Here is an 18926-nt window from a genome sequence, read left to right as displayed (position 1 = left end):
GAGGAGTGAATTTTTTTTTGAAAATGTTCCAAGCCCCTGGTCTGGCAATTCTTCCAGTACTGCTTCCGTCAATGACCATTCTAATCATTGTCGCATTGCCATATCTAGCGACGACAATGTGCAGTAGTGTTAGGTCTACAATGACCTCCATTGCTGCTGTTGGGTATGTTCACATGGCACCTGTGATGCAGATGCATGCCAGTCTCTGTACTTTGCACAGGTTTTGTCTTGCTGTACGTTGCTCTAGTTTTATGTACCAAGCAACTGCTCAATAGGTAATCTTGGGTCTTACTATAGGTATAAATCTAGCGCAAAATGTTACTGGCGCAGCCGCATCTATTTCCCGCCAGTCTTCTGCATATCATGAGAAACTTTGTGGCTTTGCTGGTAATGTTCTTAATATGCGTGTTCCATAGAAGTTCACCACTGTTCAGGGTTATTGCCAGATATTCGACTTCCTGCGATGGCAGTATTTCTTTTCCATCTAGATGGATTCTTTGCAAGTGTTTCAGACTTCGCTTTCTGGTGAATGGCACTACCGCAGTTTTGTCTGAGTTAACGCTCAGCCCGACATCGATAGTCCTGCACCATCTCTCAGTGATACGGAGTCCTCTTTGGATAATATCATACAGGGTGCCTTTATGTTTCCCCGGGGTGATTATGACAATGTCATCGCATACCCAATGCAGTGTATTTCCGCTATAGTTAATTTATCGAGTAGTTCATCCACTATCAAGCTCCACAGTAGGGGAGATAGTGGTAAACCAATATATTTTCAAACTATACTAAAAAATAGATGACTCTCCATAGATGTTGCATTTTGAATGTTCATAGTTTTCCGAGGTATTTTAGTTTCTTAAACACTGGGTATATAATCTGTCAGTGATATAATTGAATAACAATTACAAACCGGGTTTATCTATCAAACTTGTTCGAAATTTTTAAAACAATAATAACTATTTATAACTACTCTAAGTGATTTATTACAGCACTAGGCCGACTATTAAAAGTAACTAAAAGAATGGACCTTTCTAGTAAAATATGATAATAATATGTATGAGATCGGAAACTTACTTAAAGGTCATGTATTTGCTTTTTTTTTTAAATATATAGAGTAAAATTTATTTATATCAAACTGGTTTGTAGTAGGACTAGTGGAGAATGGCGCAATTGTGGTCAGTTGGTAATTAAGACCACTTTACATGCTTGACTAGTTTTAATTCTATAGTACATTGATAATTTTTTAAATAATATAATCTGTCACAGGTAAGAATTTTATCTAGATAATTATCTTGAAAGAGTATTTATTATAAGTTGTATATTTAAAAAAAAACATGTTGTGTTTATGTGGTATCTGTCATAGAATATCAGACTAAATTGGAGGATAAATATTTTCTTTTGAGGTGCACAACCTTCGAAAAAAGATTGTCAAGCTACCACGCCTATATCGAGGCCTATATAAAAGGCTGCAAATTTAGAGGATCTTATTAAAACACTAAAAACCGATATTATATTTTTTGAACTGGCGACACTGGTTTAGTCCATATAATAATTGAATGTCACAAAGTAAAAAATATGCATAGGTAATAATTAGTAAAAGTATTTTAGCAAACTAAGTATTTATAAAATACTAAGATATTAAAAAATGTATCTAAATACAAGATACAAGATGAAATTAAAAAAAATAAATATAAGATAAAAATACGTATTTTGTATCTTACCTATATCTGTGTTTCAAAAATTTGTATCTGAAATAAGTCTATAAGACATATCTGAAAGTCTATGACAAAATCGCTTTTCGAGTATTTAAATCGAATCAATAAAAGAATTATAAAATTTAAATTACTTGTTTTCCCAAAGAGTATGCCTCTTCTTGGGACCCAATTTGGGGCCTTACGTGCACATGTGCACGTATTGAGAAACAGCCGCTTTTATTTTTTATCTATGACGGCAACTGGAGTTCTCAGAATCGAAACAATCACAAACCTTTTAACTTACAAACCCCAAAAAATGTAGCTATTCGAGAGTTATTTAAAACAACTTCTGACCTTTCTCAAAAGTTCTAAATAACGTTAAATTCAGTAGCAATGAAGAGCATAACTAAAGTAAATAACATTATTAGTTATTTTATTATATCTAATAAATCTGAAATTTGTTATATGTACTTAGAATAGCCTACAATAGAAATACATCATTATTTAATAATTATGTAATAAATGTATTACTTTGTAAAACATTTGTAACATAACAAGGCAGAACCTTACTGAAAATATTTCAATTGCCTGTTACTGTAACAGTATCCTAGGTCCTCTAACATATCCTTTATCTAATAAAACAACAACTGTAGGAAAGACAAACCCGGATAAATTATTTCACAGAAACCAAACTATCGCAAACCTAATTTAATCAACAAAGAATAAAAAAAATGTATTGGAATTTAGAATGTTCGGCATATCAGTGGCAGATCCTATTTGACTTTTAGCTATTGGAATTTTTATACGAATTAAATATAAAAACAAAGGAATCTGTCGACACATTTAGTCTGTCTTACTGACTTCACAGAATCGAAACAATCAGAAACCTTTTAACTGACAAACCCTAAAAAGATTCAGCCATTTAGTAGTTATTTTAAGCAACTTCTGACCTTTCTCAACCAGAGAGTTGCAAATAACGGTAAATTCAGTAGCAATGGCAATGTGCATAATTTAAAATTATTTTCAAATGTACAGGGTGTGTCAGAACTAAGATCTATACCAAAGTTATATTTTTTCTTACGGAACACCCGGTATTTTATTTCATTTTTGGATTCTTGGGCATAAAATAAGGCATTTATTATAATTCCAACCAGAGAGTTGTAAATAACGATAAATTCAGTAGCAATGAAGAGCATAACTAAAGTAAATAACATTATTAGTTACCGTAAAATGGGGTGAATAGAAACAGTTTCGTAGGCTATTAGCGATATACCGGTTGATAAAAATGTGGTATTATTTTCCCGAATATTTTAAAACATGGGTCTTTGTTTGTTCTTTGCGTATACTTATAATTTGATTTTTGAAAAATATGCATATAAATATTAAATAAAAATAACATTTGTGTTTCTATTCTCCTGCTATTCGGGAGAATAGAAACACACATTGATGTTAAGGTTTTTATCTATTATATTTCCAACAAGGTGATTAGAAACAGTAAATTATTACATATTTAAGTAGGTTTAACAATGATTAACAATACATATAATATAACAACTTACATGTACCAGCTTATGTATTACTTTAAAAATAAATATTTTATTTATAAAGTTTTCGGCCATACAAAATAGGTGATAAATCGATCTCACATTTATTGATCAGCTGATGACAGAAACAGTGCTGCCACAGATAAAAATATAATTTTTACATTTTATTGTGTATTACCAATGATAGAAAAATTAGATATGTCGACTCTTTTTACTTTGAGTATTTTTAATCGTGATTTGATTTTTTTTCAGAAATTTTGTTTCTATTCACCACTATGTTTCTATTCCCCCCATTTTACGGTATTATATATCTAATAAATCTGAAATTTGTGTATTATATCCTTGAAACAAGGATTATATGTAGGTACTTAGAATAACCTACAGTAGAAATACAACGCTCTTTAAGTATGTAACAAAATCTAAAAAGATTTAGCCATTTAATAGTTATTTTAAGCAACTTCTAACGAAAAGTTGTAAATAACGCTAAATTCAGTAGTAATGAAGAGCATAACTAAAGTAAATAACATTATTGGTTATTATATATCTCATAAATCTGAAATTTTTGTATTATTTATGTAGGTACTTAGAATAACCTACAGTAGAAATACAACGGTCTTTAATTATGTAACAATTCAATTACTTTATAGAATGTTTGTAATCTAACAACGCATAATGTTTCTGAAAATATTTCATTTGCCTGTTACTCTAATAGTATCCTAGGTCCTCTAACATATACTTTATCTAAAAAAACAACAACTGTTTGAAAGAAAAAACAGACAGCCAGACCCGGATAACTGAATTCACAGAAACAACACAATCACAAACCTAATTTAACCAACAAAGAATAAAAAAATGTTTTGGAATGTTCGGCAAATCAGTCGCGGATTCTATTTGACTTTTAGCTATTGGAATTTTTATATGGATTAAAAATAAAAACAAAGAAATATGTCGACATATTAAGTCTTGTCTTAAGCTTGATTTTCATGCATCTGTTGTCCGACGATACGATGATACGATATTAATTTTATTGGTTGAATTTAAAGGCTTCGATTGGTTAACCGTTTCTAACCAATCAGTCTTTAAATTCAATCAATAAAATTAATATCGTATCAACGTATCGTCGGAAAACGGATGCATGAAAGTCAAGCTTTACTCACTTCACAGAACAGAAAGAATCAGAAATCTTTTTACTGACAAAACTTAAAAAGATTAAGTCATTTAAAAATTATTGTAAGTAACTTCCGACCTTTCTCAACAGAGAGTTCGAAATAACGCTAAATCCAGTAGCAATGAAGAACTAACTAAAGTAAATAAAATAACATTATTAGTTATTATATTATGTTTAATAAACCTAAAATTTGTTATATGTACTTAGAATAATCGACAATAGAAATACAACGTTTTTTGATTATGCAACAAATTAATTACTTTATAGAATGTTTGTAATGTTAATATAACAAGCCATAATGTTACTCAAAATATTTCAATTACCTGTTACTCTAACATTATCCTAGGTCCTCTAATATATCCTTTATTAAAACAACAAGTCTTTGAGAGAAAAAAACAGTCAGCAGACCCGGATAACTTAATTCTCAGAAACATAACAATCACAAACCTAATTTAACCAAACCAAAGATAAAAAAATGTTTTGGAATGTTTGGCACATCAGTCGCGGATCCTATTTGACTTTTAGCTATGGGAATTTTTATATGGATTAAAAATAAAAACAAAGAAATCTGTTGACATATTATTAAGTCTGTCACTGATTTCACAGAACCGAAACAATCAGAAACCTTTTAACTGATAAATCCTAATAAGATTCAGCCATTTAATAGTTAGTTATTTTAAGCAACTTCTGACCTTTCTCAACAGAGAGTTCTAAATAACGGTAAATTCAGTAGCAAGGAAGAGCATAAGTAAAGTAAATAACATTATTAGTTATTATATTATATCTAATAAACCTGAAATTTGTTATACAATGTAGGTACTTAGAATAGCCTACAATAGAAATATAACGTTCTTTGATTATGCAACAAATTAATTACTTTATAGAATGTTTGTAATATAACAAGGCATAATGTTACTGAAAATAATTAATTTACCTGTTAATTTAACAATATCCTAGGTCCTTTAACATATCCTTTATCTAATAAAACAACAATTGTTTGAAAGAAAATACAGTCAGTAGACCCGGATAACTTAATTCACAGAAACCAAACTATCACAAACATCTTTTAAGTAACAAAGAACCAAAAAAAAGTATCGGAATGTTCGGCATATCAGTCACGGCGATTGCTCGCGGGTCCTCTTTGATTTTTCGCTATCAGAATTTCTATATACGTATGAAAAAAAGCAAAGGAATCTGTCGACAAATTTAGTCTGATCGAAGTACCATTATTCCAACAGGTAGGTACCCCGACACTACTAAACTTTAACTGAAAGGCCTGGCGTTGCCTCCAACTGTATATAGTACGGTACGGCCTCAGTTCGAGACATTCGCTAGAGAAAGACAGAAGAACTGAACGAAGAGGAAGAAGGTGGTACTGCAATATCTTGTAACGTTGTGGTAGTACCCAGGTGCTCGAACTTTTCACTTTAATTTGGTCCTCCACTATGCCAAGATTTCAGTACTTACACAATATAGATAGAGAATACCGAACGAAAATAACTTTGGATGAAAAATCGGCGTTTATGTATTGGAAATTTATTCGTGTCAAACATAGAACAAACAACAAAAATAAAAATTCTTTTATAGATACTGAATATTATGTCGTATGATCGAGAAAATTCGTTTAGTTGGCTTGTAAATGACGATTATTGACATTTACCATAATATTTTACATATGAAATAACAGCGATCTTCATTTCCAAGCCAACTCTGACGCCGTTCTTTGTTTAATCATATAATATTATATTACATTGTTTCATGATAGAAAATCCGTATTATTAACGTACTATACCCAAAATCCATAAATCTACGGATTAATTAGTATAGTTCTGGCAACACTGTCTCCGGCAACCACTCACCCTGTCGACTGAAAGCAGAACTACGGTACGCAGCGGCGCAGAGCTAAACTAAATCTCGGAATTCTCGGACAGGCTGACAGTAACGCCAGCTACATCTGGGACAGGTTTTGTGTTACGAAATCGCCCATAAGGTTGCGTATCTTCTTATTTCTTCAAACAATGATATTATCGGCTTCGATGAAGTTTACAAATTCAAACATATCGTGACATAGTGTTTAATAAAATTTTTGGGTCGCAATTACATACGACAATTTTTTCGCTAATAACAAGAATGTTAATTGTGTCGTTCCTGTTAATGTAAAATTTCTTAAAGGGTTATAAGTTCGTTCCCATAAATATAACATCGGCTGTTTTGGAATTTTCTCATACTTGGGTAAGTTCTTTTGGAGTAGAAAACAACTTAAAGATTAGAGATGAGATAACTCATTCTTTGACGCATCTTGTATATTATATTAATAACAAGGATTAGGTACTAGGTAGAGACAACATAAAAACAGGGAACTCCAAAATCAATTTCTTATTGCCTGAAACTATATCTAGAAAGTATCCGAAAAAAAGAAATTAAAATTACAATTATCGATATATATTTTTAGGATTTGAGTTAAAAAAAGTTTAACAAATTATTAATTTTATTTACTTATACTACCTCCATTTAACTCCGAACACTTAACTAAACGTCCAGATACACCCGAAACTAGGTCCATACCATAATGACCAGTGGCGGTGGTTCAGGCCTGTAAAACTGAGCGAATTAAATCTTGTTTATTTCGTGGAGCTGCCCGTTCCACTTCAATCTTCATTACTGCCCATATGTTTTCAATAGGACTAGGTTCTGGTGAAGCTGCTGGCTATGGAATTGTTGCCAAATGGTGTTCTTGCATCCAACCTTGAGTATAAGCAGACGTATGGCATCTTGCATTATCCTGCTGAAAACGCCACCCCTCTGAATATAAAACATGAGCCGTTTCAAGAAGAAAACCATTTAAAATAGAGTAAAGCGGGGAAATATGGCAACATAAATTTCATAGGATCACATTCTAACACAACCAAGCGACTCAGCCGCAATATGAAAGTGACACCTAAGACCGTGCCTTTATAGCTAGTCACTGTAAATATCTCGTTGCCGTATTTCCACTGATAAAAATGTTACACGTAGAAATTTTGAATGATACTTCATTGCCATATTACCCGTGGGTACGGGTAATATGGCATATAGCTTGGGGTAATAGGGCAACATTAATTCATAATTAGAATTTATAGTTTTAACAAAAGTAGGCATATTTACAAAAAATAGCTTTTATTTTCCAAAAAATAAAGAATATTATGTATTTTTAATCAACAAGAAACAACAAATCATTTCAAATCTCGAATAACGGGATGCAGTCGTCGCAGAATCTATCAGATGGAGTGCAGATTTCATGGACCCATTTCGAACAACTTCCACATTGAATCCAATCACACTTGGAACCTTTTTTGCCCATATAATATCCTTTACAGCTTGCACAAAAATCTGATTCATCAAATTCGAGTTCTGAATCATCGCTTTCCTTTAATTCTACCTCTGTCTCGGTGTCTGATGAACTCTAGAGCTGTAATTCATTCCCTTTGAAACAGTTTTCTTTCTCGGAACTTTTGCGCTTTTTCCAGATTTTTTCTTTGCAAGTGTTAGCCTAGTATTTAATTTCTTACTTTCCACTTTATTTTTAGACTTTGTCGCTCTTTCTTCTTTCTGTTTTAATTTCTTTATTTTTTCTTCTTTCTTTGCTCTTTTTATGGTAATTGTTTCCGGTGATGTTAGCACTTCAGCATGTTGCTTTCGGTGACCTCTGTTGTTACTTGGTCGTGGTTCTATGCGAGGAATTGGGAGAATTTCTTCGAATGGATTTTTGTCTTTACGATCATTATTCCTTGCAATGACATCTGGAAAGTTATTATTTTCATTATGCCCTTCGCCCTCAATGATATTTTCTCCTGGATTAGGATTTTCTTGACTTTGTCCTATTTGGTTAAGAACAAATGCATAATCGGGAATCCGTTCGGGATTAAACGGAAAAATCACACAAATAGTTGCTGCTTTACACCAGGCGACATTAAAAAGTGAGGCGAACTGCAATCGACCTAGTTTTCTACCCGGATTATTGTGAATCCAATTTTCGAAAGTTTGGGACCAATAGGTTTTCAGGGGCTTAAAGAAAGACCGGTCAAGCGGTTGTAGCCAATGAGTACTGTGACTAGGCAAACAAAACAGGATCACATCGTTCGGTACAGCATAATCTAACAATTCAACATTGGAACAGTGCGAAGAGGGTCCATCCATAATCATTAAAACCTTACCGTGTCCTTTTCTCGGGACAAGAATTCACGAAACCATTGGAAAAAGATATCCGATGTAACATACGCCGACTTTTCACCCATGACAACTTTACCACCGGGTGGCAAACCATCCTCGAATTCTATTTTTTTATTCTTTCCCTTGAAAATACAACAAGGTGGTAGAAAACTGCCCTCCGCGTTTACACATGTTATAACAGAAATTCCCCCTTTTCAGCACACGTAATACAATTTACCATCTTTACACCTTTATTTGTCACGACTTTTTCGGGATTATTGTTCAACTGCAATCCAGTTTCATCGAGGTTAAAGATTTTCTGTGGAACATTCAACAAATTATTTTCTCTTAAAATGTCTCCTAGTAATTCAAAATATTTAACACATTCTTCTTGTGTCATTCCTTTACCTCTGGCGATGGACAGTCCTTGAGCTTTACGTTCTGCCAACTCAGGATATCATAAATGACAAAAACCAGTCTTGCCCTGCTTTTTTTGCCTCATTATTAAAAGTATGGGGAATGTTTTTTTGAACAGCAAAAGAAAACGTAAGTTTTCTGATATCATGGGCAGAAAGTGCAAAGCCGTGTGATGCCATGTTTTGTATGTATTTGTATTTTTTTTTCAGTATTAAGGCAGCTTTTGCGACCTAGAGGAATTTTATTCAGATTTCCTGATTCCTTCCGCCTCATTATGGTTCTAACAGGAACTTTATAAATTCGACTTATCTCCCGAACTGAGCCTCTACCAGCAATGATATCCCCAATGGCATTCTGAAGATCTTCTTCTGACCACTGCCCTCTTAGATTTTTTCGGACGTAAGAACGTAGCATTATTGTTATCTAAAGAATAAAAAAAAGATTTTATTTAATAGATACGTTATGAAAATGTTTCGGATAATATGCCGCACTACCATTTTAGTGGTGCATATTACCCCAGAATACAAAATATATGTTTTAACTAAGAATCGCAAACTCCAGTGTAAACCTGGTAAACGCTACATACGAAAAATGTTGGTTAAAACCCTACTTTACCAGTAATATAATGTTTAAATCGGATTATTAATACCTGGTTCGACAAACTTTTGCGAAATATGTTGTAAAAATTTTTTTGAGATGTACTTACCGGTTTTTTAGCACCAATCGTTTAAGTTTAATCACAACAATCAACCAAGCATGCGCTCAGCGCTACCTTTTTAAACAAAACAGGTGTCCACTGCTGGAATGTTGCCAACTTTCTTGTACGACCTAAAAATAGACTGCGGCATATTACCCGATGCGGCATATTTCCCCGCTTTACTCTATCACAATATTTTGCACTATTAACAGTTCCATCAACTAGCTATACACAGAGATGTAGCACCACGCTGAGATATTGCTCCCCAAACCATTATTTTAGTGGGGAATTTTGAAACTTGAACGGTAACATTTTCTTTTGATAGGATTTTTAGGTGGTTTTCACCAAGCTGGAAACAACTTTCGTCAGAAATAAAAACATTATTAAAATTATCTTCTTGAAAACGTTGACAAAAATCCATTCTTCGCTGCCTTTGTAGAGGTGTTATTGCAGGGACTTTTTTTGGCTTCCTTGATATGTAGCCTTGTCTTTTCAATGACATGCGGACGGTTTCTGGACACACTTTTAATTTTCGCTAACTTCCAAATCTGTTAAGCGCGGATTCTGTCGTCCTTATGCCACTAAAGCGTTTAAATTGTTTTCGCGAATCTTACGCGGTCTTCCTGAAACTGGTCCATGCTTCATATCTGTGCCATTTTTATCCTCTTTATTGTCTCATATACTGCACTTTTTTCGAGTTCAGTCAACTGCACTAATTTTTTAACGTTTCGAACATCTTTTCTATACAAATATTCCACCATTTCTCTTTTTTTACTTGCGACATTATTTCTGAAACCTTAAGCCGGTTTACAATCAACAATATTTGACAGATGGTGTTGCCATGAGATTTTGGTCATAGCCTACTATCGGCACAACCTACGTGATGGATTACTGTTGTCTTAGAGTGTTACAGAAAAAAATACATTAAAATTAGGAAAAATAATAAAATTCCGGATACTTTCTTGACGGACTATATTTCTTTACCTACTAATAAAATAAATGCTAAAGATTCAAAGAAGATAAGTATTTCATTTTCTATATTGGTTTGGCAATTATTTAAAAATTAATGTTGAACTCTAACAATCAATTTTCTCTAAGTATTTTGATATACATATATATTAGTAACAGTTCCGCAGACATTAGACAAGAATAAAAAGATTATTCTTTCTGTTAAAAAGTACAATTTTGTGTTAGGATCAATTCTAAAACTATCTGGTTTGAAGCCTATATATAATAATGAACCATTATACACAGCGTTCATTTATGTGTTAGTTTTACTCGAAACTATAGAGTCAATAGTTTATTTTCATGGGGAATGTGTAAGAATTTCACGCGGACTCTATCTGATTGATCTGCTCTTTAACATTCCACAGCTTGCAACCGCATTAACGGATATCTATTACAAAATTTGTATTGTTTGGCTAAAGAAGAATACCTTTACTGAATTGAAAACTTCAATTTGCGATATAAAACAAGCAATGGAGAGACGTTTTCATGAAAAGTTGGAATATCATTTTTTGTTTCCGATGATAGTGATTTTCGGCTATAAAATTTTGCTGATATCCTGTCATTTACTATTTTTATGCGCATATTCAAACATGTCGATGCTATTCGTATTATATCTGTACCATATGAATTCAACCATGAATTCTTTTTGCATTCAGTACTTCGATGAAGTTTACAAATTCAAACACATCGTGGCGCGGTGTAACGCACGTTTCAAAAAAGCTATTCCAAGAATTGTAATGGTACAAGGAAAGACAGCAAAAGGATTTTTGAAAATGGGAATGTGATATTTTTTAGAAAGATGTACGAAGATATTTTCGATGGGTTTGAAATGTTTAATACAGCTTTTGGGTCGCAATTACATACGACAATTTTTTCGTTAACAACAAGAATGTTAATTGTGTCGTTCATGTTAATGCAGAATTTCTTAAAAGGATATAAGTTCGTTCACATAGTTATAATACCGGCTGTTTGTGAATTTTCTCATACTTGGGTAAGTTCTTTTGGGGTAAAAAACAACTCTTTATGGCTAATATTAGGCACCCTGACGGTGTAGGGTATATACCCATTGAGTAAAAAAAAATTATAGAGATAAAAAACTGTGATTTAATATGTTAATATATGACAAATTTGGATTGACGGACGAATTCAATTGTTTGGATCACCGAAAATGACGACAACTTTTGATTTTTAAATGGCACCCTCGGTATTTTTTACTTTATTCAATTGAAAATGACACTCTGAATAGAGTGACATATCATATGTCAACGTTTGACATTTTCGCTCTAAAAAATCGTATTTCAAATTTCAATCTAGAGTGCCAAGGCTATGCTAAAAACACTAATGTTTAATCAAGTAGTCTTGGAAAAGTGGTTTTGCTCGTCTAATGTTTTTCGTGTGTTGTCCTGGCCGGTTAAAAGATGGCCAAATCGTATTTTTAATCATATCTCATTTTTTTCAAACGGAACAAGGGTGGCTTATTAGCATATTTGGAAAAAGCATTTTTTTACGAATAATTTGGTACCACACACTTGATATTTCGAGTCAAATTGTCGTTATGAACCGCATGTTACAATTTCAAATAAACCATATGCGAAAATGTCAAAAGTTGACATATGAAATATCAATCTATTCAGTGTCATTTTCTATCGAATAAAGTAGAAATATACCGAGGGTGTTATTAAAAAATCAAAAGTTGTAGTCATTTCCGGGGAAACAGGAAGTGACCAGAAACAATTGAATACGTCAATCAATCCTATTTTATGTCATATACTTACATACCAAATCTCGTTTTTTATCTGAAAAAATAAAAAAGTTATAGGGGGTGAGCCAATTTTGAGACGCACCCGGTATTTCTGCTAGAATACCGGGTATTTACTATGCGGTCGTCGGGGAATCCCCTTATGATATTGGAGCGTATACATTCTAAATGTACAGGTATACATAGAATGCCTAGAATTTATTTGTATCTACTCTGGACATTTACCCACCGCCCATCACTGAGTAACAACAAAGTTTAACCTAAGTTTGACCGTTCGATAAAATATCGATAGGTCATTATACCAGATTTACGTATTTATCCGTAATATACAGGGTGGCCCAGGCTGAGCGTGCATTAGAAGCAGGGTTCGGAAAACTACAGTTACTTTTAAAAACTACATAAACTACATTACATGTAGTTAATGTAGTTTATGTAGAGGATGTAGTTTACGTAACCTATGTATGTAACTTTCAAATGTCAAAGGTTTGAGGTGAGGTTATAATAAGTTGAAGCTTTAAAAACACATAATGTATTTAAGAAAACAGAAGAAATATGGCTTTAAATATAATATTTACATCATATTATCTCTATTACACCTCATACAAAGGAAAATTATTCATAATATCAATACATAGTTTATTAACGTAGTTTTCATGTAGTTAATAAACGGGAAAAGACGTAGTTTTTGAAGAAAAACTACACGTAGTTAATCAGGTAAATTACGTCTTAGTTAACTACTTCCGAACCCTGATTAGAAGTTTCTAGAGAACTACAATATCTAGATTGGAGATTTTATGCACATTATGATTTCACCAGGAGATGTATCGATTAAAAAATATTTTCAATATGGCGGCACTTCCGGAAATAGCGAGTTGACAGCAACTTTCTTATGTTAAATAGGTATCCCTATTTTTTATTACATACTTAAATTTTCTGTAAAATTTCATGAATAATTTTGAAAATACAGAATAGCAAAATAATACTGCATAGTGCTTCAAACAAAAATAGTACCTATATACAGGATGTTTCAGAAAATATGTGCTATCTCTCGTGGGGAAATTCCTCACGTAAAAATAAGATTTATTTTTCATATCAACATAGGTCCGATTCTGCTTTGTTTTGTAGCTACAGGGTGTTAAAGTCTTAATATTTTTTCGATTTATTATAATTTTCTTCCAAGTACTTTTAGCGTTTCGAATGAAATTTTGTGGGTAAAAGTTACTATGAATGCGACATATTTTAAAGCTAAAAAAGTGTCGACATATTCATCAGGGACGTGCATATGGGTTATCACTGGAATATTTTTCTAAAAAAAAGCGTGTACGCCACTGACCTTTCTTCCCTTGTTAGCGAAGTAGTGTAAGCAGTTTAATGCCAATTAAAAGTTGTCTCTTGATATTTTGTCGATTTCGGCCTCTTTGATGAGATCAACGCAATTTTACTAATTTGCGCCTTGATCCAAGTCTAATAGCAACAGCAACATTTAAAAATGTCTAATATCATTAAACATTATTCGGTATTTCGTCGATTTTAAAATAAACTAACTGTTTCTATCTTATTTTTTTGTTAGAATGGGCATAATTAAGAGGGCTACTGATACCGTGTTGTCAAAATAAGGAAATTAAGAGCTTATTTTTTGGTATTTATTATAATTTTGTTAATATCCTCGGTTTGAAAGAAGATATCAAGATGCGGTTTTCGCTGACTTTTTAAGCTTTTACTACTCTTTACTATCAGCTAAAATTACATATATTATTGCATTTAATTTTTTTGAAAAAACGCGCAATGTTTGTTAAATTGGAAGACAACGCCCCCTAGCGTCTCGGTTCAAAAGCTTATTATTATTGTTCATGTTACAATATAGAGTAAGAAACGCTCTTTTAAACGAGCCCTCGCTTGTTGGATTCCGATCATCCAGTCCAGAGTTATTAATATTTAAATAAAAACAGATCTTACCTTCCCCCACCACTTTATTTTGGTAGATAGGGGAAAATGGCTCTAACAAAAAATATTCAAAATTTATTGAAGATTATGAAGCTATTACTTATAGTACACGTTATCTAGGCAAAATTGTGTAAAAACTCCATTTTCATATTTTTTGTTGCAGTTGCGCCCCCTTGCGGTCGTTCTACAAACTTGAAAATAATTTCCAGCAATTTCTCATAGCCCCTTTAGTTATAAATATTTTTTTCCGTAAACCCTACGACTAATACTTTCCGACATACAGCCGAGAGCTATTCTTAGTTGGACACCCGGTACTCACACTGGGTTGGAGAACGTTTAGATATATAATTTATTAATTGTATTTTTATTTTATTAATTGTGATTAATAAAATTGCGTTTATCTCATCAAGGAGGCCGAATTGGACAAAATATCAAGAGATAACTTTTATAATTGGCATTAAACGGCCTACACGATTTGATATGAAAAGAGAAAAAGTCAGTTGCGCACATGTTTTTTTTTAAATATTCCAGTGATAACCCATATGCACGTCCCTGATGAATTTATCGATACTTTTTTAGTATTAAAATATGTGTAGCACTTATAGTAACTTTTACCCTTAAAATTTCATTTGAATCACTAAAAGTATTAAGACTTTGTACAGGGTGTCCTGTAGCTATGAAACAAAGCAGAATCGGACCTATGTTGATATGAAATATAAAATTCATTTTTACGTGAGGAATCTCCCCACGAGAGATGACACATGTTTTTTGAAATACCCTGCATATGCGTAATTTTATACTGAATCCAATTATTGAGACACCCTGTATACAACAAAATATTTTTTAAGGTATGTCCCTTTATAAAACCATGCAACATCTGTATAAAACTTTCTTTCATATTTTCGATAACGACGACGATATTAGACTTACCTCTAGACCTCGCACTAATGAGCTACCCTATTTGTTTTAGCTGTCTTTATTTCTACTTATACTCCCTTGCAAGATGATAATGGATGAACTGGACGACGCCTCGTTAATTTGCTACAAATTGATCGAAAACATTCCACGATCTTCTAGAGTACCCGAAGCATGGATTCAAAGACAAATACTGATGACTTTAGCTAAAAGGATGAACACCAAGAGACCAAGATTCGTGGCTGGAAATTTGTTTTATTTGGATTTTACCCTCCTATATTTTGTGATGGGATTCTGGATGACACATCTAATTATTATGTTGCAGTACAATTCAAAGTTAATTAATAAAAAATAAAGTAATAAAAAAATTGCGTGTGCACTATGTGCGCATATTTGAAGTGAAACTTCTTACCAACAGCTATTAAGGCTGCCCTTCCCTAGACAAACTATAACACCTGCGGGGAATCCGAAGAGACGAGGTAGCTTTTAAACTAACAGAAGGCTGTGCATCGACTACTTGCACTTACGAATCTCTCGATATATCCAGGGTCAACAGTGCCCAAAATCCCAACGGTGGACCATATTTTATGGAAAAATTATTTTGCTCGTTGATATTATTCAATATGTGTTAAAATTACAAAGTCAATACAAAATATGAAAAAATGAACAATTATTAGTGCATAGGAAATGGTTTATACAGGGTGTTACAATATTAACCTACATAAAAAATCATATTTTCGCAGATTCAGGTCAAAGTCACACCTTAACTAGTTTCCAAAAGAGAAATCTTCTTTCAAACCGAAGATATTAGCAATATTATAATAAATACCAAAAAATAAACCCTTAATTACCTTATTTTTACAACACGGTATCAGTAGCCCTCTTGATTATGCCCATTCTAACCTCAAAATAAGATAGAAATAGTTAGTTTATTTTAAAATCGACGATATACCAGAATTTCATAATATCAGATGTATTAATATCTAATAATTAAAATATTAATAATATTGAACAAGAAACGATGATTCAGTGAAGTCATGGTAGGCTTTGGAAAAAAGATGCTTTTGACGTAATGGTATAAACGTCAAATTGTTATTAGATCAACATTTTGATAATCTTAGCAGCGTTTTTTATCTTTTGATTGCTTTTTCAAAATGCCCCAACAACTTCAACTACTTCAAATAATAAAGGCATTTTGATAAACCATTTAAAAGATAAAAAAAAACGCTGCTAAGACTATCAAAATGTTGATCTAATAACCATTTGACGTTTATACTATTACGCGAAAAGCAAGTTTTTTCCAAAGCCTACCATGATATCACTGAATCATCGTTTCTTGTTCACTATTATTAATATCATAATTATTAGATATTAACACAGCTGGTATTATGGTATTCTGGTATTTCGTCGATTTTAAAATAAACTAACTGTTTTTATCTTATATATTTGTTAGAATGGGCCTAATCAAGAGAGCTACTGATACTGTATTGTAAAAATAATGTAATTAAGGGCTTATTTTTTGGTATTTATTATAATTTTGCTAATATCTTCGGTTTGAAAGAAGATATCAAAATGCGGTTTTCGCTGACTTTTTAAGCTTTTTCTACTCTTTACTATTAGCTAAAATCACACATACTATCGTATTTAATTTTTTTGAAAAAACGCGCTGTTTGTTAAATTGTAAGAAAGCGCCCCCTAGCGTCTACGTTCAAAACCTTATTATTATTATTATTATGGCATAATATAGAGTAAGAAACGCTCTTTTAAACGAGCCCTCGTTTGTTGAATTCTGATCATCCAGTCCGGAGTTATTAACATTTAAATAAAGATAGATCTAACCTTCCCCCACCACTTTATTTTAGCAGATAGGGGAAAATGGTTCTAACAAAAAAAATCCAAAATTTACTGAAGATTATGAAACTATTATTTATGGTATCCATTATCTAGGCAAAATTCTGTAAAAAATCTATTTTCTTGTTTTCCATAGCAGTTGCGCCACCTAACGGCCGTTTTACAAACTTGAAGATAATTTCCAGCAATTTCTCATAGCCCCTTTAGTTATAAATATTTTTTTCCGCAGGCTTTACGGCTAATACTTTCCGAGATACAGCCGTGAGCTATTCTTAGTGGGACACCCGGTACATATAATCAGGTATATCAGAGAACGGAAATGATATATAAATAAAACAGTTTAATTTACTACTTAAATATACTTTATTAAAAAAAAATAGATAAACATAAATGCTAAAGAAAAATAATTAAATAAAAATATCATTGAAAAAAAAATCATGCAAACAAATTCATATGTATAGTTAGATATATAAATAAATAAAAAAATATTTCAAATATCTGTACATATGTTTAAAATATTCAGTTGCAAAACTAGGGGTAGGTCATGATCTTTTCAAATGTTTATTTCAAAAAATAATTTTGCTTAAAAATGTGGCATCATGTTTCGAGAATCAGTTACTTCCCATCATCAGGCCCAAAAAAGCTAAAATAATAGAAATCACAGTCAAAATAGATAAACCATTCGAGAGAGTCATACAAAAAAGTCAAGTTATAAAATACATTTACAAAAAAAATTAAAAAAGGTTAAAAAAATTATTAAAATTATTACAATTATTCGATCACAGATATGCTATGATAAGCCGAGTTGAGCATTAAAATTACTTATTACATTATTTTTTAATAATTTTTTTAACCTTTTTTAACTTTGTAAATGTATTTTATAACTTGACTTTTTGTATGGCTCTCTCGAAATGTTTATCTATTTTGACTGTATTTTAGCTTTTTGGGTCTGATGATGTGAAGTAATTGATTCCCAAAACATGTTGCCACATTTTTAAACAAAATTATTTTTTTGAAATAAACATTTGAAAAGATTGTGAGGTTTTGAGTCCCCTACCCCTTGTTAGAGGTTTTGCAATTGATTTTTTCACATTGGGTTGGAGAACGTTTAGTAAAATATTCAGGTTTATTGTTTCTTATATAAAAAATCTTTGTGATAGTGACTTTCTTGAATTGTATTAACAATGAAAAACCTTATATTATACAATAAATATATCAAGAATACCCCCAAAAAATTCTGTAGAATAAAGTTCTAGTAAGGTGTGAAAAGTAAAGTCGCATAAAATCAGCCCAAAACTGAAAAAAAATTACATAAAATAACATGACTGTTATGCATGCATTTTATAGTTGGACAGACTATACATGCCAAACCAAAAAAATATATTCTTACAAACGCATCACTCAACTATGACTAAGAAGCACAGAACGGGCAAAACTGTTTTAGTCAAAAACGTTTTTGTCCCTTAAAAAAGCATTATATTTCGACAAGAAGCAAAATGCACAGCAGCAGATACAGAACGCGTAGTGACTAAATATGTCTTATCTGCCAGACTGTGGCTAAACGAACCTGTCTTAGTCTTAACCCTCGCGACTGATCAGTGTGCGTTAGCCCATCTAATTTGCATTGAAGTATGACAAGAATACACATTTAGTCAAAAACGCTTTTAACTAAAACTGTTTTGCACTTTCTAGTTTAATAGTTTAATACAGGGTTGTCACCACATACGACACGGAGTACTGT

At 32.2% G+C, this 18926-nt stretch overlaps 1 protein-coding gene across 2 annotated transcripts in view; it reads right to left on the bottom strand.

The window, feature by feature from the left end:
- The window catches only part of LOC115883323, a 168019-nt gene extending 162369 nt beyond the window's left edge, over positions 1–5650 (bottom strand). For both annotated transcript variants that reach the window (XM_030901670.1, XM_030901669.1), the window contains exon 1: positions 5341–5650. The gene's annotated coding sequence lies outside the window, so the exon portion shown is untranslated. The remainder of the gene's footprint in view (positions 1–5340) is intronic.
- Positions 5651–18926: the final 13276 nt, after the last annotated feature.

Source organism: Sitophilus oryzae, unplaced genomic scaffold, assembly GCF_002938485.1.
Source record: "Sitophilus oryzae breed Bouriz unplaced genomic scaffold, Soryzae_2.0 scaffold_186_pilon_pilon, whole genome shotgun sequence".
NCBI classification, from domain to species: domain Eukaryota; kingdom Metazoa; phylum Arthropoda; class Insecta; order Coleoptera; family Curculionidae; genus Sitophilus; species Sitophilus oryzae.
This window is presented reverse-complemented; position numbering and strand designations above follow the sequence as displayed.